We start from the raw sequence: 23,117 nt of genomic DNA on the forward strand, positions 1-23,117 counted from the left end.
ACTGATAATCCTGTTGTTATTCTGTCTTGTTCTCTTTATATGTACATCAAATGGCGTACCCCACTCACACGTAAAAGATGTAACTAAAACGTATAAAGGTTTATTTTTCCGTATGGTAGTAAGGATCCTACAGGGGCGTACCTCTACTCACATGTATGCATGGTGTTATAAGCTCATAAAGGTATCTTTGTTTTGAATATTTATACGAAGAGAGCATACCCTTACTCACTCTCAATAGGAGGGGATAACTCTTATAAAGGTGTCTTTATTTGACCAAAATAATGAATCACCAGGAGGAATATCTAGCGTACCCTTTATTCACATCCAAATGAATGTGGGAACACTCATAAAGGTATCTTTAAGGATTGACAACACACATAGGGCCTTATTCTAGTTCATTCTTTCTGACAAAATCCTTCTTGGATGGACAAAACCATGTGCACTGCAGGGGGGCAGATGTAAAGTGTGCAGAGAAAATTAGATTTAGGTGAGTTATTTTGTTTCTGTGCAGGGTAAATACTGGCTGCTTCATTATTACACTGCAATATAGATCTCACTTTGAAGCAAAACCCCACCCAAATCTAATTCTCTCTGCACAAGTTACATCTGCCCCACCTGCAGTGCACATGGTTTTGTCCATCCAAGAAGGATTTTGTCAGAAAGAGTGAACTAGAATAAGGCCTATAGATGGCGTACCACACTCACGGTGTCAGAAGCGGGAACTAAACACATCTAGGTATCTTTGATTCTTAGGATTCCTGGGTCCTTTTATCTTCAAATGTGGGGTACATTTAGAAGCCCCCCAACGCGTTTCGGCTCACTTGGAGCCTTTTTAAGACATGTCTTGAAAAAGGCTCCAAGTGAGCCGAAACGCATTGACCCGGGGACTGTTTTTTCCTGCCAGAACCACGGAGGTAACTTTTGGATTCCAACACCACTCAGCCTGTCCGAACCTTACCATCTATTGCTGTGAGTGTGTTGTGGTTTCTTTTTGTTTAATCCTGGTTTCTTGAGCTCGGTTTGCCCTTTTTTAATCTTATGTTTTTAGAAAGTTTTATATTTGCCTTTTTGTAATGTCTGTTGGAACTTTTAGCCCAACTATGGGCTTTGTGTAATAAACCATTTTTTTATATACACCCATTCCTTTTGGGGGGGGGGGGCGGCTTCTAAATGTACCCCACATTTGAAGATAAAAGGACCCAGGATTCCTAAGAATCAAAGCTACCCAGATGTGTTTAGTTCCCGCTTCTGACACCGTGAGTGTGGTACGCCATCTATGTGTGTTGTCAATCCTTAAAGATACCTTTATGAGTGTTCCCACATTCATTTGGATGTGAGTAAAGGGTACGCTAGATATTCCTCCTGGTGATTCATTCTTTTGGTCAAATAAAGATACCTTTATAAGAGTTATCCCCTCCTATTGAGAGTGAGTAAGGGTATGCTCTCTTCGTATAGATATTCAAAACAAAGATACCTTTATGAGCTTATAACACCATGCATACATGTGAGTAGAGGTACGCCCCTGTAGGATCCTTACTACCATACGGAAAAATAAACCTTTATACGTTTTAGTTACATCTTTTACGTTTGAGTGGGGTACGCCATTTGATGTACATATAAAGAGAACAAGACAGAATAACAACAGGATTATCAGTTTTGACATTTTGTTATTTCTTATATTCTTTTCCCCATCGGGAACATCGATTGAATACGGGACTTTTTCCAAACATTTCCCCCTGAGACATCTCCTAAAAACCTTTGTCCTGGATACATTTAAATTTCGGAGGATACGGATATCTAGAAGGGGAAGTACTATTTCTCCATCTTTTGAGCACATTTCTGTCACATTTTTAAATTTGTAAAAAATTTTTTACAAATTTTGTTTATTATAGCACTTTGAACTTTCGGATGACTCATAACCATCCTTTCCTGCTGATGATGTCTGACCAGTTTGGAACTTGCAATAGTCAGGTAGTTAGCACAATGTGGACATGATAGGAGGCGGATGTCAGTCCAATACTAGTTATCATTGTCCCCATAATTCTATTTTTAACCTATTTCTACCAGGGTTAATTTACTTTTAATGTGTTTACTTTTAAAATGACAGGTAGGAGCTGATTGGCCGGTGATAAAAACCAGACACTTTATCACTTCACCGAGCTTAATAAATCTTCCCCAGAATACATAAAAAAATGTGCTACTTGCGTACCAGTCGGTGTACATTACACAAAATCCAGTTTACTCAGACGTTCCATAATTCTGTATCAGTAGGACATTGCATGAGAATGCCATTTAAACAATTTTGAAACCTCCACAATATACGTTTTGTGCTTCAGGTAGGATTGGAAGCTCTTTGCTTTTGCATAAGAAACAAACATTTCTGTACTGCTCATGAACACTAAAAAAGGCAATAGTGTATGCCCCCTATACAGAGTTAGGCACATCTTACATTTACTACTTGTTTGCTTATAGAGATGGCATGGATGAGGGAAGGAACCTTTCAACACAGGGCAAGTACAGTGAAACAATAGTCACATCCTTGTGACCTATGTACATGTCATGACATCTGCAACTTGCAGGAGGCAGATCTGTTGTAGCTACTCGGCCTCTGGTTATAGTTTTTACTAAATACATAAACATGGTGCATATACAGCTGCTGCAGTCCTGAATGCATCTTGAGTTGTGTTTGACTCATTATATGAACACCAATAATCTATTTGTATGTGCCTACTTTTAGAAATTTCATTGGCCCCTTTGTCCACCCCCCCCCCCTGTAAAAGCCTGTTGCCAGATCTTTACCACACTCATCTTCCTATACCAACCTAAGCAGTCATAGTTAATAAAGGATAATGAGGACATTACACTTTCCCCATCCCCATAATCTGCCACTTTAACCTTTTTTCCCACTCATCTCCTCCATTGTATTATTTGATCCCAACAATCTGCAATCATAGCAAGTGCTCTAATTAAAATGACCAATAATCTGCCAACAGTTAATTTGGCAGATTATCAGCGCTCTGTCACTTTTTTAGATTGGTGACCTCTCTCTTCTTGTAGCTATCCCTCTTCCAAAATGTTTCGCATTTCCTTTTATCTTCCCTCCAGTTACGGTTGACTCTACCAATGCTGTCCCTAGGCTTAAAATGTCCAAAACAGTGCTAATTTTTTCCCCTTGCCTAGTTTTTCTACATTTCTCTTACATAAGCATATTTTCCGTATTCTCCTATAACCACACTTCAATTAATTCCCTTTTGTGCCCTTTTACACCACATTTACATGGTTCCATGTTGCCTGCACCTTGGAAATGTTGCTAGAATACAAACTAAACAAGGCAAGGTTTGCCAGTCACACTCGAAATATGATGTTGTCATATATGATGTAACCTCCTTGTGTACATAATATATTATTTATTTACAGTTTCTTATATTTATATATATATATATATATATATATATATATATATATATATATATATATATAGGGGGATAGCTGGCACTCGTTCCTAAGAAGGTAGAAGCCCGGTACCTTCACAAAGAGGGCTGCGTCCGCAGGCCTCCAATGAATACGAGGGGGGGGGGGAGTGCGGCACTCTGGACTTAGTTCCAAAAAGACGACAAGATCACACAAAGTGTTGTTCGTGACGTTTCAGCCGGTGAGGCTTTTATCAAACAGCTTACATAAAAGACAGTGTACACTCACCTCTATTAATAGAGCAGTCTCATGAGTTTGTGCGGGAACAGCGGCACCTAGGACTCCACCTCTCCTCGGCGGGTCTGTATGACGTCACTGGTCAGGGAAGCCGTCGTCTTGGAAACAAGCCAACGGAATGGGTGAATACATCGTTATGATGTCTCAATTGGTGTAAACACATAAAAAGTTCTGATTGCTAAAATCATTGTTTGTATAATAAAAAGATGATAAGAAAAAACATAGTGAAGTGGGGCTAATAATGTGGCTGCTGTCTGTGCTCAAACTCATGTAACTCTTCACGCGAAAACTGCATAATAATGTGCCAAAAACATAAACAAAGTTGACAGCGTTAGCCTAGTTAAAGTGACAGTGCATATACATGGTAATATAGAAAAACAACAGTTGCTATAAAAGTGAATACAATGTATAAAAAAATTGTTAAAAAAGGAACAAGAATGGCTGAGTTCCACCTGAAGAAACTTTGTGCAGAAATGTTACTTTATAAGAGCATTACTGGAGTGCCTAGATGTAAGCTTATACACTCCTAAGGTTTAAAAATGCATTATAATACGGTGGATATGGAAATCTTGGGTACAAAGCCACCCGCACGAGAAGGGGCAGGCAAAACCTCAGGGAGAGGAAGGCAGACAAAAAAAACCCTGAGACAGTAGAGGACGTCTTCAATTTGTCAAAAAGAACATTAACATCGGATGAGACCAAAGTTCTTCAAAAAGGGTTAGCCTTCATACCCACATCTACGGCTGATCCCCTACAAAACAAAGTGAAACTGTATCAACTTAACCGCAAACTAAGACTGAAGGAGCATTTTAAGGATGACCAAGCCATATATAACCAGGCTGAGGTACCCAAACACATTGCCCGTTTCAAACCTCGTTCCAACTTCGATCCCCCCAGCATTAATCCATCTTTGAGGACGTTCTCTCGCATGCTGGGTGAACAGCTAGAGGGTCCGCTTCCCAATAACACTAAAACCATGAAATGGAACATGACTCAGGCAGAACGCAAGGCTATGGCAGATCTGTCTTCCTATGATGACATTATTATAAGACAGTCAGATAAAGGTGGTTCGAACGTCATTCAAGATTTATCGGACTACCGTGACGAGATCCAAAGACAATTGTCGGATGCTTCGACCTACATCAAGTTATCCCGTGATCCCACACAGTCCTTCAAAAAACAGCTGGATAAAACTCTGGACATGGGGGTTAAAGAGGGGTTCATTTCTGAAAAATGTAGGGATCATCTTACAGTATCTTTCCCTATTAAACCCATTTTATATCTTATCCCCAAAATCCACAAGCACCCCACAAAGCCGCCAGGTAGACCGATAATATCGGCCCGTGGGTCGATATTCCAACCGATCTCGGTCTATCTGGATGGCTTTTTACAGCCGGTAGTACAAGCCTTTCCTACCTTTCTGAAGGACACGACCTCCCTATTGGTGTCACTGGAGACATTAGGCGTTTTACCTGAGTCCTGTTTATTGATTACTGTTGATGTGTGTAATCTGTACACCTGTATTCCGCACCAGGCAGGGATACAAGCCGTTAAAAGGGTGTTAATAAACAACAAGCATTATTTCTTCTTAGAATTATTAGAACAGGTCCTCAGCAAAAATTACTTTTTTTGCGATGGATCATATTATTTACAAACAGAAGGCGTGGCGATGGGGTCCTCAGTGGCCCCTTCGCTAGCTAATACCTACATGTTCGAAGTCGAGAGAGACCTGTTTTTCAGCAATCCCAACATCGCCAACAATATTTTGAGTTACCATCGATATATCGATGACATTTTTATTTTTTGGTTAGGCACAGCAGGTGAATTCAATGCCATTATGGATTCCCACAATAGCTCAGGAAGCCCTGTGAAGTTCACCTTTGCCATTAATACTGACCAAACCAATTTCTTGGATGTCATAATATCAAAAGGGCCAACAGGGATCCGATCCAGCCTGTATCGAAAGCCAACAGACAGGAACAACTTTGTCCTGGCAAGCAGTGCTCACCCGACCCACAGCAAATTATCCCTGCCTTATAGCCAGTTTCTACGAGTCCTACGGATAGTCAGTGATCCCTCTGAAGCAACCATCGAATTAAACAAGATGACGGAAAAATGTATTGTTCGAGGCTATGATCCACAAGCCCTGCTATTCCAAAAAGAGAAGGCTTTGAAAAAAACCAGGCAGGAATTATTAAGCCCATTACCTTCTACACCCAAACAAAAGAAATCGCTGATATGGGTCAACACTTACACTGTCGACAACCCAAATAGGGTTAAAAAGGCCAAAAAACTTTGACCGTTAGTCAAGACAGACCCTGAACTGAAGCTGGAATCCACAGCTTTGATGCCGGCTTACAGGAGAGGCCGTAACCTAAAAGATCGTTTAGTAAAGACCGACATCACCAACTTAGGGAAGAAAGCACCTAGCACTTTTTTGGGGAGAGCCAAAAAGGGCTGCATTAAATGCCCAAGCTGCATCACATGCAGTTTTATGCAGACGGGGACGTCTTTCCCTCATCCTCATTCAGGGGCCCGCATTCCCATCAGATTTTGTCTTTCCTGTACCTCTAGCTTTGTTATCTACATTATTTTTTGCCCCTGTTCCCTAGTATATGTAGGGAAAACTGAGAAGCCCTTTAAGGAAAGAATGGCCAACCATCGGTCGGCCATCCGGGCAGCAATTAAGAAAGGTACTAGTGACCAACCGCTGGCCCGACATTTTGCACAACTCCAACATCCTTTGGCCTCGGTTAGATATACCATCATAGACCACATACCCCCCCTTTCCCGGGGAGGTGACAGAGGTAGAAAACTTCTCCAGCTAGAGGCCAGGTGGATATTTAAATTGAACACATTGGCCCCCAAGGGCCTTAATGAGCAACTGAGCTTGCATTGCTTTTTATAATATCATGCCGTTTTAGGAATCATGTAGCTCCACATAATACTGGTTTGTTACAGGGCTCATAATTACAGAAATGTCCTTATTAGAGATCACTATTCAACTGAGTTTAGTAGCAGCCTTTCCATATCCACCGTATTATAATGCATTTTTAAACCATAGGAGTGTATAAGCTTACATCTAGGCACTCCAGTAATGCTCTTATAAAGTAACATTTCTGCACAAAGTTTCTTCAGGTGGAACTCAGCCATTCTTGTTCCTTTTTAACAAATTTTTTATACATTGTATTCACTTTTATAGCAACTGTCGTTTTTCTATATTACCATGTATATGCACTGTCACTTTAACTAGGCAAACGCTGTCAACTTTGTTTATGTTTTTGGCACATTGTTATGCAGTTTTCGCGTGAAGAGTTACATGAGTTTGAGCACAGACAGCAGCCACATTATTAGCCCCACTTCACTATGTTTTTTGTTATCATCTTTTTATTATACAAACAATGATTTTAGCAATCAGAACTTTTTATGTGTTTACACCAATTGAGACATCATAACGATGTATTCACCCATTCCGTTGGCTTGTTTCCAAGACGACGGCTTCCCTGACCAGTGACGTCGTACAGACCCGCCGAGGAGAGGTGGAGTCCTAGGTGCCGCTGTTCCCGCACAAACTCATGAGACTGCTCTATTAATAGAGGTGAGTGTACACTGTCTTTTATGTAAGCTGTTTGATAAAAGCCTCACCGGCTGAAACGTCACGAACAACACTTTGTGTGATCTTGTCGTCTTTTTGGAACTAAGTCCTGAGTGCCGCACCCCCCCCCGTGTATATATATATATATATATATATATATATATACAATAAGTCAGCCAGAGAGACCCTCAGTCTCCTGGAACGACAGGACCAGCACACCCTTAGTATCTGATGCAAAAAGTCTTTAATGAAGCGTCATGTCCAATATCAATATAGCCAGATATATAAATTTCATACTTAGCAGTGACTGGCCACAGGCTGAAGACAGCAGCATACACTCATGTGAGCAGTGCCCTGACGGGCCGTTTCGGTAAGTACCTTTTTCAAAGAGCATCCAAAAAAAAGGTACTTACCGAAATGGCCCGTCAGGGCACTGCTCACATGAGTGTATGCTGCTGTCTTCAGCCTGTGGCCAGTCACTGCTAAGTATGAAATTTATATATCTTGCTATATTGATGTTGGACATGACGCTTCATTAAAGACTTTTTGCATCAGATACTAAGGGTGTGTTGGTCCTGTCGTTCCAGGAGACTGAGGGTCTCTCTGGCTGACTTATTGTATCAATTTATCTGACCTTGAACCCCGACTACAGGAACAGAGGAAGTGTGCGTTTCCCACATACTATTGTATATATATATATATATATATATATATATATATATATATATATATATATATATATATATAAAAATAAATAACAGTTTTCTTTTTTCCTATAAGATAAAACATATAATCTATGTTCTTTTTTTTACATGTCCATATCACCTTATTATAATTTATGTTTTATTTTGTTTTCACTGGAATGATCTGTAACAGATGGGACTTGTCTCTAATTATTCTTACTTTGCATTAATGGTTATCAGCTATCTAGATCTGTAAGAAGTGTCAATGATTACACAGTTTAATGCAACAAAAAAGAACAGGTGCAGCTGTAAATAGTCCCTGATTAACAATTTCATTTAAATGTTTTAACACATTTCTTTAGGGCAAATTATTCCCAGTGGCAAGGAGGTGTGTTGAGTGGTTTTTTCTATATAGTATAATTCTCTACACCTAGAATGTAATTATTCAAGCAATACCAAAGGCCTTTTACTGCTATAACCCCCACAATATGTTAGCTTTTAATATTAAGATAGCTAAAAAAATCTCTCTCTCTCTCTCTCTCTCTCTCTCTCTCTCTCTCTCTCTCTCTCTCTCTCTCTCTCTCTCTCTCTCTCTCTCTCTCTATATATATATTGTTATTTAATATTTTCCATCTGGACTGTATGTAAATTATCATTTTATTTATGTTGAAGGCATAAATGTTTATCATGTTAACATGTTTAGCATCTTAATGTAAGTATAGTTCAGAAGCAATAACTCATATATGTTCATCACATTAGAAATGATCCTATGCTTTCAGGGCCCAGAAATCGGCCCTGGCATTTTGAGCACACAAGCCCACCTACAGTAGGTGGGACCCTTGCGTGGCAACGCCGCACAGCAAAGAGGGGCATGGCCTCATGGAAAGGAGGCGTGGCATCACAAAAAGGAGGCATTACACATTATGGAACACACCGTTATGCCCATTACACATTGCCGCACACTGTATTGCCCATTATATATTATGATACACACCGTAATGCTAATTACACAGAATGGCACATACCGTGATGCCCATTACAGACTATGACACAATACGTTATGCCAAGTGGCATCACTAGGTGTGTTCGGGGGTGCGGCCCGCACCAGGTGTCACCTGTCAGTGGGGTGACACCAACATCAGTCATGCAGGCTGCATCCACCACACCCACCACCGGTTCCATTCAGAGGGGAGTGAGGATAGTGCATTGCGCCTCTCTCTTTCCCCTCACTATCCTCCTCCTCTGCCACCACTTCAAAGGGGAGGAGAGTGCTCAGCGCAGGGCGCATATCTCCTTCCCCTTCACTATATCTATGAATCTGTCCCTGTCTGGGCCATCAGCCAATCAGAGCTTTCAGGCCGGCTCCTGACTGGCTGCGGGACCGCGAGCCAATCAGAGCTTGCAGGCCAGCAGCCATTTAAGCCAATCAAGAGCCAGCCCACGAGATATGATTGGCTGACATGGATAGACTCATAGACACAGTGAAGGGTAAGGAGATATGTGCCCTGTGCTGAACACTCCCCTCTCCTCAGAGGAGACACAGGACAGCAGGCCAGGGGGACACCAGACTGCGGTGTGGGCAGGAGGGGCGTGTACTGTACTCCCCCTCCCAACAGCAGCAGCAGATGGAGACTGCAACAAGGGTGAGTTGTACTCTGCTGGTGGCAAATTCTGGCACTGTGGGGGCATATGCATTACGGCATGTGGATTGTAATGGGTTTCAAAAGTTCACTAAAATGTGCAATCTGCAGGTACACAATACAGTCATGGTACAGGCCATGCCCCCTTTTGATAGGTGACGCCCCAAATAGAGAGCACAGGAGAGAAAAAGGGATGGGGAGAGAGTGAAAAAAAGGGGGGGGATGGAAAATAGAGGGAGGGGCAGGAGAAGTGAGACAGAGGGGAGCAGGGAGTGAGACAGAGAGGAGCAGGGGAAGTGAGACAGAATGGAGCAGGAGGGAGATGGGGAGGGAGACAGGGAGGGGCAGTGAGAGAGAGGGGGAGGTGGGTTAGAGAGGGTGGGGGAGGGGGTGATAGGGAGGGGGGAGAGAGGGGGATGGGGGAGAAGGAGAAAGAGGGGGTGGAGTGTGAGAGGGAGAGGGGGTGAGAGGGTGGGGAAGGGGTGATAGGGAGGGGGAGAGAAGGGAAGGGGGGTTATAGGGAGGGGGAGAGAGAAGGAGATGAGGGAGAAAGAGGAGGTGGGGTGTGTGAGAGGGGAATGGGGTGTGAGAGCGAGGGGGAGGAGGGTGTGAGAGATCGAGAGGAGGGTGTGAGAGAGAGGGGATGGGGGTTGAGAAAGTTGACAAGCATCATTTTGACCCCCCAATGTACAAGTGGCGCTGTGCAGGGCTACTTCTCACCTGCCTCATAAATACCAGATCTCCTCTGCTCCAGCATGCTTAGACAGTGGTGTTGGCAGGTCTCCTGTGCCCCGCATCGGCTCCAGCAAGCGCATGGTGGGTGTAGGGTGCCCTGATGCCGGAAGTTGCAGTTGCTTTCCTCCGGATGGGGGGGGGGGGGGTGATTCAGAGTCAGCGCAACTGCAGAAAGTTCTGATAAAAGAACTTTCTGCACAAAATCGGCCAACAAGGCCATCGGCCCTTCTGGAATGGCCAGTCCGGCCCTGAATGCTTTTATATTGTTTGTTCAACGTTTTAAAGAACACATATTGTTATATGAATAATTCCATGCTCTCTACAAATGTATTGATGTTATATTCCTGTCTTTATATACTTTTAATATTTACTTAATATATTATCTACGATACTTTTTAATAGGAACTTTAATACTTTTAAATCTCTTTTATTTTCAAGTATTGTGTATGTTCTGTACTGCATTACAGAACTGAATGCTCTTCCAACAAATTGAAGACATATTTTAGTTACATTTTGGCCCGTATTCAGATCTGATCGCAGAACAAATTTGTTCTCAAAATGGGCAAAACCATGTGCACTGCAGGGGATGTGGGTTGTTAGGTCTACACCAACTAGGTCAACAAGTATTGGGTCGACACCACTAGGTCGACAGACAGCAAGGTCGACATGGGTCTAGGTCGACATGGGTCAAGGTCAACATGTGTCTAGGTCGACATGGGTCTAGGTTGACAGGACATTAGGTCAACACAAGTATTAGGTCGACATGGGCAAGGTCAACAGTCAAAATGTCGACATGGGGTTTTTCACTGTTTTTTTACCAGAATGTCGACACAGTTTGAACTGCACCGCATCCCCTCGCATCACTTGCTTCACTCACAATGCTTCGAGCACGGTGCCCCGCTATGCTCGTCACACTATTTAATTCTCCCACCATGCCCTAGTGGATGGTAGGGCATGAAATACCGCCTGTCGGCACATGTCGGCTCACAGAACAGTGAAAAAGCCCTTCAGATGAGACGTGTTACATATTTGTCTGTACCTTACACAAGACACTGCAAAAACTCTAATCCATGCACTCATTATATAATGCATTGACTATTGCAATAGCCTCCTTACCGGTCTTCCTGAGAAAAGACTCTCACCACTACAATACATTTTGAATGCAGCTGCGAGACTGATCTTCCTGGCTAGATGTTCATTGCCTGCTGTCAGTCCCTCCATTGGTTGCCTGTACATTACCGCATTCATTATAAAATACTTCTACTTATGTACAAAGTCATTACTCTGACTACACCGACTTATATCTCTTCGCTTATCTCAAAATATATCCCAATCCGACCTCTCCGCTCTGCACAAGATCTGCGTCTCTCATCCACACTCATTACTCGCTCCCACTTACACTTGCAGGATTTTTGTCGGGCAGCACCTTTTGGAATGCCCTTCCACGCACACTAAGACTCTCCTCTAGCCTCCAAACTTTCAAGTGTTCCCTGAAAACTCACCTCTTCAGGCAAGCTTATCATATTCAGGAACCCCACACAACCTCCAGTAGCATTCATATCTAATTGCATCCCATCAGGACTGTCTTGTAATCTGATGGGACTGCCATGCTATGGAATTATATCTTTATGTATCCCTCCTATTATCCCTATAGATTGTAAGCTTGCGAGCAGGGCTCTAATACCTCCATGTCGGTTTGTATCTACCCAGTTTTTTTAATCACTGTTGTCTCCAATTGTAAAGCACAACGGAATATGCTGCGCCATATAAGAAACTGTAAATAAATAAATATTTGACATATACTGTAAGTGCCACTGACAGTACCTACATGCTTATTGCTAGGGGGTTTGCCTCATCGCAGCTGATAAGGTCGGTGAATCTGCATAAGAAAACACACACAATAAGGCTGCCATTTCATGGGTTGCAACTTGCAAGGTACTTGTAAAACAATTTGCAGCAGCGGGAGCCCCTCTATTGCAATGACATAGACACTGGGATCATAAAAATGTATGTTCTATGTGTTTTCTTATGCAGATTCACAGTGGTTTCACTTCAGCTGTAGTCCTACCCTGGGCTATCTTAACAGCATTGTGGGCCCCTGGGCAAAGCAGTGCAGTGGGGCCCTACCTACACATATATAGTATATACCTATGTACATACATATAGAGGTCTGTATGCATACTGTATATACAGTATATATACATATATACACACACACACACATATATATATGCATATATATATATATATATATATATATATATACACATACATATATGTATAACTATACCCCATCAACTCTAATTTGCATCCCCCACGCACACCCCTTCACCCAGTGTGTTTCTCCACCACCCCACAGGCTGGCATAGGCCCCTGGGACTATGGGGCCTTAGGCAACTGCCCACTATGCCCATGCAAAAAGACAGCCCTGTTCATACCTCAGGCAGGGCCAGTGGTCCCACAGCAGCATGTTCCGGACGGTTCTCGGTAGCCTAGGACTGCATCACACAGCAACAGGCTCCATTACAGCAGCTCATCTTCTCCTAAGGGAGGTTCATTCAGGGACAAGGGCAGCTGCAGTGCAGGGTTGGAGGCCTGCCCATACCCAACACAGAGCTCTCCTCTCCCTCAGCCGCTCCTGGCTAGTATGACACCAGGAAGTGCTTCCCGGTTTGCGCAGCTGCAGGTGAGCCTCGCAATGGGATAGTGTGGGGGGCATCAGTGGTAGGAGTCAGCATCTAACTGCTAGTAAAGACACTCTTCGGCAGTTCTCCAGAATCATGAGGCTATTTTCAAACAGAACGTTTAACATGTCAGAAGTTTGGCTTTTATGGAACAAGGTTTCAGGCTCATAGATCTGACAGTTTTTGGTTACGCCATCATAGACACACAGCTCGAGATCGAGAAGGTATTGTGCCTATGCCCTATAGTATATACATTAACCATGCAGCACTCTTAAACACATTAAAAAGGTACAGGCGCATATCTTGCACAACCTAGCTGTGATTAAAGCTGTTGATAAAACAAATATATTTGTATTTTTAGAGGGGAAAGATCAGGAGGATGTAAAAACACTAATAAAAAGAGATGAGATATACATAGCAGTGATGAATAGTGGGCAGACACAATCTTTGAACATTGCTATGCAGAACCCCTCTGGGAGTATCCTGTCATATGCTGCCAGATTGACACTACAAGCAAAGTAATGTGATTATTGTGCATTAGCAAAGACACCAGGGACAGGATTGTTTGTGAAATTTATAGTCCTGTATCTTATGCATATTTATTATGTGAGAAGGAATACTGTGGATGCGCTGCCAGAAATACCCCAGTCACTGGTCTTTACTGCAATGCACTGTATGGGAAAATTCTTTACCACTGTAAACGAAAAGGAGACAAATTATGCCATCAAAATCGAAATTGACACTGGTGCCAAGTATAATGCTAAGGCGTGCTCAGGGAGGACAGAAACCTACCGTGGAGCAAAGGGGCTGTTGAACTCATCCAGCGCGCAAACCACAAAATACCTTTTTACTGCTCTCACACTGCAAATTAAGATCATGGAGACTGGAGACAAGCCCGAGGAGAGCACAGCACTCTGCTATGACCGCAGTGAACTGCTAACAATTTGGTCGGAGCAACTCTCAGGTATCAAGAGCCGGATCCCCACTTGTCAAATACTAAACCCTCAATGAGAGTAATTAACAATCCACTAACATGTGCACATGAGTGGGGGACACTTACTTTTAACAACTGAGAAATATTTAAAGCTATACTAACCGGTGTATACTAATATGATGGACTAACAAGGTGAATGCCGATTAATATCACACTAACAAACCTTGAAATAGAGCATTTTTATATACATTATATTTTATGTGTTAATAAATTGTATACTACTTTGCAAAGCGCAGCTCCACTGTTTCTTTCCTTTTGGTACTGCATATTTGAAAGGGGTCTGGTAATCTCCCTTTATTGGGTGCTTCTGCAGTGCAGAATAGTCAATCAGCGCTCACACTCCTTTCTTTCTTTTTTTTGTGGTCCTAATATAAGTGCAACTTGTCAGTAGCATACAGTACAAGCAGTCCCAATAAAATGTGTTTTCTAGATTCTGGGACTGCCAGATTGGGCTGCAATAAGCAGATTGCTTGCTTCCAGTAGGAAGCCAATGCAGTCTAAAGAAGCTGGAATTTTGCACATGTGCAGTTGTACTGCAGCTTTTGGCCATGTGCCTGTTATTTTACAGGTGTGGGACCAAGCTTTCTCATCTCTACTCCAGGCATGGAGATGTCTAATGTTTTTGTGCTTGGCTAACCTTTTTCCTCCAGTGGACTGTTCTGCGGCTTGAGTCTTTCTTCACCTTCTGTGATGAATTAACCCTCTAAGATGCATAAGCCTACATGGTCACTGTTTTGTGATACCTTTTTTCTCTTCAAGATTTTTGTGCTCAGCAGGCCCACCACGGGCACCATGACAAGAAGTCATCTTAAGGTTGCCCTGTTTTGGCTTTGTATCCCTGCTGAAATGAATGTTGTCTCTTCCTGTGCCCCCTGCAATGCTTTCTGGCCCAATCATGCCAAGGAACTTCATAAAGTTCCTGACCACTCATGGTCCATCATTGCTGCCAATTTCTGTGAATAGAGGGGTAAAGACTAACCTTGTGTTTGAGGATTCATATTCTGGTTTGTGGAGATCCTAAAAGTGCAACAAAATGAAAAAAACAAAAACACTTTTTTGTGCATGCATATCATGCAAGGTATTTACTAATAATGCCATGAATGGTACATATCAGATTTTCATCTGTAAATGGTACAGCTTACATATCAGCAGCAGTCCTATCTACAGTCAAACAGACTATCAGAAAGGGCAGTACTTTCTGTGAAATCTCTGTTAGACAAACATTATAGAGGTGGTTATGGCTTGTTTTTGAATCTCCTCAATATGAGAAATACAAAGTGAGTAGGACCTCCCTCTCCAGCTCAGAAACATCTGTCCAGGTGCATCCACACCATCATTCCCACCACTATGTTCAAATTTAGACCACAAGTTGAAACGTATGTGCAAGATGATCTTCAGAACTTCTACTCATGATAAAACATTTCACAAATTATGACTGTTGTTCCTTAGGCAGACCATCTGCATCCGGTCATTTGTTGGGTTCAAAAGAGTCAGTACTGTGAAGGGAATTTATAACTGGCCTAGCAGCTATGCTGTGTATACTAGCAGTATTTTGTATGAGCTTAACAGGTACAACCTCCTAGAGGTGTGTGAGCCAACACTTCCACCACAACTACAAAATCTGAGGATGTCAGACATCAATTGTCAAGAATAATAGATCCTATGACGAAGCACCCATTGGGGTCCTATGCCATTTCCCAATATAAAACCCATTTAGACACCAGGCCTACAGTAATTCAAAATTCCTGGACTCCCTCTTTTACTTTTTGTTTTGTCTTCCACATACACAAACACGTTATTGTTCTTTATGTTGATAAAATGGAATTTACGTGTATGCTCTATGTCAGTGGTTCCCAATCTGGGGTACTTGTACCCCTGGGGTACACTGCAGACCGGTTGGGGCTGCTTTAAAATAATATTGATAGAATAGAAGAATTGAATAGAATATTTGAAGAAGTTTCTCCATTGTGGAAAAAGTCTCCCATTGCTGTGGCGATGCACCATCCCGTCATTACTCGTTCCATCTGCAGTGTCATCAGCCTCTCCTCATGCTTTTGCCTGACCAGCAATCCACTGGGAGCTACCCGTGCTGGCCTCAGACATCAGCGATCATTTTACATGGGTAGAGAAAGCAGTGGTATTAATTCTTCAGGTGTTTGCAGGAACACCAAAGATATTACACATCCAGCAGCCAGACACAGAGGGACCCAATTCCTGACCGCACACTTCTCCACTACTCCTTAAAATAAGGACACACAAATATGCCCATACTGCTCATTTCTACTTTACATGTAAGTACTTTGGATATTTCAAATTAAGAGGAGGAGCTACTTATAAGTGAAAAGCCTAATCAAGGCGTACAGGAGAGTAAAAAGGTTGGGAACCACTGCTTCTTCAGCCGTTCTTCAACCAACATGACTTACAGCTAGTAAAGACAGACTTCTGTAGTTCTATAGAGTATTATAGTGATTTGCAGGCAGATTAGCTTACAGTTTTCTAGGGAATTCGATAAACATCCTGTGGAATGGCCTTCCACGCACAATATGTCTCTGCTCTAGCCTCCAAACTATCAAGCTTTCCCTGAAAACTAACCACTTCGGGCAAGCTTATCATTTTCAGGAACCCCACATTACTCCCAGTAGCATTCATATCAAATTGCATCTTATAAGGACTGTCTTGCAATATGGTGGGACTGCCATTCTATAAATTCCTATCCTTGTGTATCCCTTCTCTTATCCCTATAGAATGTAAGCTTGTGAGCAGGGTCCTCCTACCTCTATATCGGTCTGTTATTACCCAGTTTGTTTTATCACTGTTGTTTCCAATTGTAAAGCGCAACGAAATATGCTGCGGTATATAAGTAACTGTGTAAATAAATGAATACCTTAAAATTTATAAACACCAGAATAGTATAGAAAATGTGAAAGTCTAAAATAATGGTATTTGCAATTAACCATTGTATGAGCACTCTATTTAGGTAAAAATGCATAAACTAAATACGTATATTCATAAAGAAATACTGATAAATGTTCAAAACAAACTTAACATATACAGTACACATAGCTCTGCAACTGGCCCAATGCTAATGGAGTAGATCCTAATTATGTATGTATAAATGCATACCAAAACATTATCTTCCTTGCATATTTCATAACTCATGCTCTGCTGGACATATGAATATATCTATATATATATATATATATATATATATATATAGATATATCTATATATATATATATATATATATATATATATATATATATGGAACAAAGAAATTATCCCAGTGCGCCCTATGTTGAAGTATCCTCCACCAGATCAATGCTAGAATACAGTAGTGATCTGGTGGAGGATACTTCAACATAGGGCGCACTGGGATAATTTCTTTGTTCCATTCTCTGTCCTTATCCCCTGCTAACAGAGGGGATTCTCCTAGTTGCTGCCCATCTCAACTTTTAATTCTTAGCGCATTGAAGGGGTACCTTTTCTTGTTCATATATATATATATATATATATATATATATATATATATATATATATATATATATATATATTTTTTTTTTCTATACTGTACCGAAGTTATGTCTTAGCTTAACAGCTTTAAAATTCACACAGTGTGCTTTTACGTTTCATGGTTCCATAACTGCATCTAGTTGGAGACGATATTAACTTATTATTTTTTACATAAAATATACAGTATATGACTGTTTTGTGTTTGTTTGAATGCTACATTTTGTCATGTAAGAATAACTATCCTATCCGACTTTGGGTTGACTTGAAAGAAAATAAGTTACTATTTAAAGAGGAAAGAACAAAAAAGGAGAGAAATAAAAGAGAATGCGGAACATTGAGACAACAGGCCTAATTAAGAAAAAAATGAAGCAGAATTAAATGAGACAAATATAAATGTACTAAATGCATTATATAATTCTAGGACTGGGAGATAAGAATATTTTTTTTTAAATGTTGACTTAATTTTACATTGGTTCATGTATTTTTAAAATACTTTTATGTGAATCAAGCCTAATTAGCTGAGTCAAGCTTATTCAAATTATAATATAAAGTACATTGATAGTAAAAAAAAATTAAATTTGGGTATGTTAGAAAACAAAAGTGTTATCAATTGAATCGTTATTATTATTATTATTATTATTATTATTATTATTATTATTATTATTATCACCACTACTAATAATAACAATAATAATAATAATTCATATATATATATATTTATATTTATATTTATATATATATACACACACACTGTATTTATGCCTCAATATCATCACTCAAGTAATATATGATATTTTATTTTACTGTTTTCACAGTAATTTTTTTGTTTCAATCATTAAAAGTTAAAAAAGGCAAACACACATAAACAGAAATATGATAGATCAGGTACCTAAAGTAGCATGTTCAGTAATATTTTAAAACATAAATGCAGTGCCAATGTAGCTCCATTATAAGATTTCTACATACTAGGAGAACGTTATATAATCCAAATTTAAAAAATATATTAGAATTACATTTGTGAGAAGATATTTACCAGCTGGAGATGTAATGTACTCCTAAATATGCTGGTTATTATTCTTGGTGTGTCTCAGTTAATTCTGCATATTTTAAAGCCTTGATTTGTCTCATTTATTCTATTTCTCTGCTATTCTTCCACAACTTAGTTTCTTTTCTTCTTCTTTAAATAATAATATATTTTCTTTTCCAGGACCCTGCAAAGAACCATCTGCTCCCCTTGACAAGGAACCAGTAATGATGAAAACTGGGAATGTTAAAATATTTCCTTCCCTACCAATCTCATTAGATAAGTATATGTAAATATATTTTATCAAGTTTTATGTTCTGTTCTAACTTTGAATGTTTCTTTTGTGAGCAGTCAGTAGCTTTCTTTCAAATGTATTTTGTTTTAGAACAAGTTCCAACTCTCAAATTTCCTTAAGTCTCAGTGAAAAAGAATGCCATGGTATTATTTCAAGATGTAAGAGAAGTTTCAAAATTACAAGTCAACCTTCGACTAAAGTTGTCCAAAAGATCACCTTCAGGATTAAGTTATACTAAAAGGTGTGTGGATCTATTGGTATCTTATGAATTTCACATAATACAATACATTCTATGCAATGTGTTCCTTACAATCTTGCAACATGTATATTTCTGGTGGTGGTTCTATGTACTCTTGTGTCATATGCGGTAAAGAAAGAAAGCATACAACCAGTACTATTTTCTGGAAAAATAGGTCCAGGAACTCCGGGTCTGGGGGTGGATCGATTAAATACAATTAGAGAGAGAGAGAGAGATGTATATATTATATTTAGAAAGTAAGGCACTCACAGGGGACTTTAAAATAAAACTTATCTTATAGAAAGTACATTTTGGCCCAGAACAGGTTCAGGAACCCAGTTCGTGATGATGTAATATTTAATTAGAGGTTTAGGAACTGGGTTCCTGCTGGATCTTGCTGAAAATATCACTGCATACAACCAATAAAAACTGTTTGATATGTGAAAGATGGAAAACACACTGAAGATTGTATATAAAATTAAGCATAAATGATTGTTTGAAATATTTATGCACATAAAGCTTTATATTGTATCTGAAGTACATTAAAACATACACATTAATTTGTTTCCATATTTATAGGTACAGTAGTTGCTGATTGGTTGCTATGATCAGCTTTCCACTCTCAACACTTCATCTTGGAGAAAGATAAAGTGAAGAGATACTTGTAAAGTACCAACCGGTGTCTCTCATTTACTATGTGCAACAATTCCACTTTAGGGGCCTGATTCACATTCACATTGTGAAGAACCCGTTCTGTGCATGTGCCGAATAGGTCCTGGGATTGCAGCATAATATAGTTAATTCCTCTGCCTAATTGACAGGCAGAGGCATTCAGGTGGAGGGAGGGGGGCAACCGACATTGCCAGAAATGGGGGAGTGTTAGCAATACTGTGTTGACCCTGTTTTCTCAAAGATGAAAAGCCAATGATTTGGCCTCACACACCCCATGTGTCTGAAAGCATGAGTAAGATCAGACTTAGCATATAAGATCCATACTAAATAGTTTTAAAAGGTTTGATAAAGTTTCCCCCTTTGATTAGCTAGATAATAGATAATTAGCTAGATAATACATATTTAATCCTCGCTGAGAGTGTATCTGACAAATGGACTTAAGGTGGCCATACACACGCAGATTTATCTTCAGATATGGCTGGTTGGAACAAATACCTGGTTATGGATGAGAGCAAATGACAGTTGACCATTTGCTTGGAAATGCTGGAAAACTGACAAACTGTCACGCATCCATAACCATGTTTTTGTTCCAACCAGCCAGTTCTGAAGATAAATCTTACTAGTGTATGGGCACCTTAAGAGCCAGTGATATTATTGAGTTACAGTTATCATAAACGTACCATCGGCAATCTTTATGCCATAACACTTTAATAACTTATCTAAACTTATCTAACTTAACACTACAAATAAAGAGACAGACACAAGTGCTGGCGTTTCAAATAATGAATGTCAAATTTATTAATTGACAACTATATATATTAATCTATAGAAGAGGGTGGCGGCCCTAAAGAACGGTCATAGAGAAAAGGAGGGGTAAGATGACATCACACCATTCATACATCATTGGTGTTCAACTCTCCCACGCTACCCACTCGGGCAAGTGGTGCATCCCACCCCTGTCCAAGGGGCATGGGCTACAAGCGTATCATTGACGGGAGAGCGCACCCCACTATCCTCATAACACTTCATTTGAACAAGGACCGTTCTTTACCGCCGCCAAGAAAGGATAGAAAAATAGGGAGGGAGGGTGGGGAAAACCGGACCAGAGTGCAGATCACCTGACCTCTGGCTATTCCTACAACAGGAAACTCCTCCCTACTCCCTAATTGGCTATAGCTGCAGCATCATAGCCTAAACCTAAAACACAACCAAAGTGCAGGCATCTCAGACTCCTTCGGTAGTTTATGTCACCTCCAGCTTATTCAGCCATCGGTTTTCTTAAACGTACCATCGGCAATCTTTATGCCATAACACTTTAATAACTTATCTAAACTTATCTAACTTAACACTACAAATAAAGAGACAGACACAAGTGCTGGCGTTTCAAATAATGAATGTCAAATTTATTAATTGACAACTATATATATTAATCTATAGAAGAGGGTGGCGGCCCTAAAGAACGGTCATAGAGAAAAGGAGGGGTAAGATGACATCACACCATTCATACATCATTGGTGTTCAACTCTCCCACGCTACCCACTCGGGCAAGTGGTGCATCCCACCCCTGTCCAAGGGGCATGGGCTACAAGCGTATCATTGACGGGAGAGCGCACCCCACTATCCTTATAACACTTCATTTGAACAAGGACCGTTCTTTACCGCCACAAGCCAAGCCTTAGGCTGCAGCACCGCCACCCTAAACGCTCAGCACTTACTAAACAACAACACATCAACTAAAACCTCTAAACAAATCGTCCAGGAATATGGCCATTCCTTCAGGACTCAGATGGACACCGTCCGGCCTATACAGGGAACCCCGCTTATAGGTGATGGAGTCATGCCTGATGACTCCACCCCCATTAGCCAACAGGTATCGCTGCACCGCAGCATTGACCTTCCTCCGTGCGCTATCCAAGCGGGGCCCTGACCTAGCATTCCTCCAGACTCGCCTAGGAATCATTGAGGACCAAATCAGTTGGCAGCAAGGGAGCGCTTGAGCCACAATATGCAGGTCCCTGATGATAATCGACCTAAGTTCTAAGGCGGTGCATTGGCCTAGATCGTTTCCGCCCAAGTGCAAAATTAGCACCTCAGGGACTCCGAAGTCCCGCACCGACCTCAGCAAAAGGCCCCGTAGCGCTCCCCAACGCATGCCTCGCACGCCCAACCATCGCACTTTCTGAGCTTTCACTCGCATACTCTCATTCAAACTGCCACACGCCATTGATGCCCAGTGGACAAAAGAGTGTCCCATCACCCACACCGTCTTGGAGTCCCTGCGACCTGAAAGATGTAAACAGGTTAGGACACATGTCATCCAAATCACACCTCACTTAACAGACCAACCACACCGGAGAAGGCAAAGATAAAGAAACCGTAACCGACCAGACCTTGAGGCACACTGCACAGAAAACCCCCGGAGTAAACTAACCAGGACGCCATGTCAGATTGGAATTAAGCCGAATTGTGCCCCCGGGGGAAAGTGGACCACCTCAAGACTCCCGCTAAAGTGAGACGAGTACTTATGCGTCCAGTCGGTTACAGTCTTGCAGATGGAGAGACAGGCCAGGCCGAATGTATCTGCGGAACGCTGCCGAGCGCCATCGACCCAGAGACTGTATCTCTGCGTCGGATTGACCCCCAGCAGCAGCAGATGTGGCCGCCCCGATCCGAAAGGAGTGTGTACCAAACTCCCGCGGATCCAGGCCAAGAGATCCCAGGGCACGTTGCAAAACATGGCAGAACTGGTATTTTGTCAATGAAGAGCCGTCTTCATGCATTAACCATGCCCCATCACCACTGGGCAAATCCCTTCCACCAGGCACGGTTGCAGTGACAGCCATTGGCCTCTCCCAGCCTGATCTGTCTTGGAACGTCTTACCCGGCACCAAACCAAATCGCCCTGTATCAATACATCCTCTAACAACAGAGGAGAAGGTCGATGCCTCGACGGGGCTACCAGCTCGCCGACCCTGAAAGCTCCATGGAATGCCATGGCATATGCCAAGCGAAACAGTCGGACCTCATATTCAGAGTGACATACATCCCAAACCGCCCCCAATAAGGGAGGCAGCAGGGACACGTCAATGGGCCTTCTGCTATCTGGAGCCACAGGGGAAGCGCGCCGCCAGCCCCTCAGGGCCCGAGACACAAGAAAAGACCTGCCGGGGTCCGATCTCCCATACAGCGATGAGAAGAACGACACGCCGGCCAACAGCCGTCTCACGGCTGACACAGTCCGCCCTACGGAGTACAAACTCCACACAAATGCCAGCATGGCTTCGCCCGGGGCCTTACCTTGCTGTGACGCGGATATTCTGAATTGTTCCCATTCCAGCC

The 23,117-nt window shown here is 41.6% G+C and overlaps 1 protein-coding gene across 9 annotated transcripts in view; it reads left to right on the forward strand.

Moving 5' to 3' along the window:
* Positions 1–23,117, forward strand: part of SGCZ (sarcoglycan zeta) — an 869,285-nt gene that overhangs the window by 445,535 nt on the left and 400,633 nt on the right. For 3 of the 9 annotated variants that reach the window (XM_083169955.1, XM_083169998.1, XM_083169981.1), the window contains one exon: positions 18,989–19,109. The exons of 4 other annotated variants lie outside the window; for them this stretch is intronic. The gene's annotated coding sequence lies outside the window, so the exon portion shown is untranslated. Of the gene's footprint in view, positions 1–18,958; positions 19,110–23,117 lie in introns of all 9 variants that reach the window. 2 more of the 9 variants (XM_083169946.1, XM_083169990.1) reach the window with 1 other exon arrangement.

Source organism: Crinia signifera, chromosome 1, assembly GCF_055691185.1.
Source record: "Crinia signifera chromosome 1, ASM5569118v1, whole genome shotgun sequence".
NCBI classification, from domain to species: domain Eukaryota; kingdom Metazoa; phylum Chordata; class Amphibia; order Anura; family Myobatrachidae; genus Crinia; species Crinia signifera.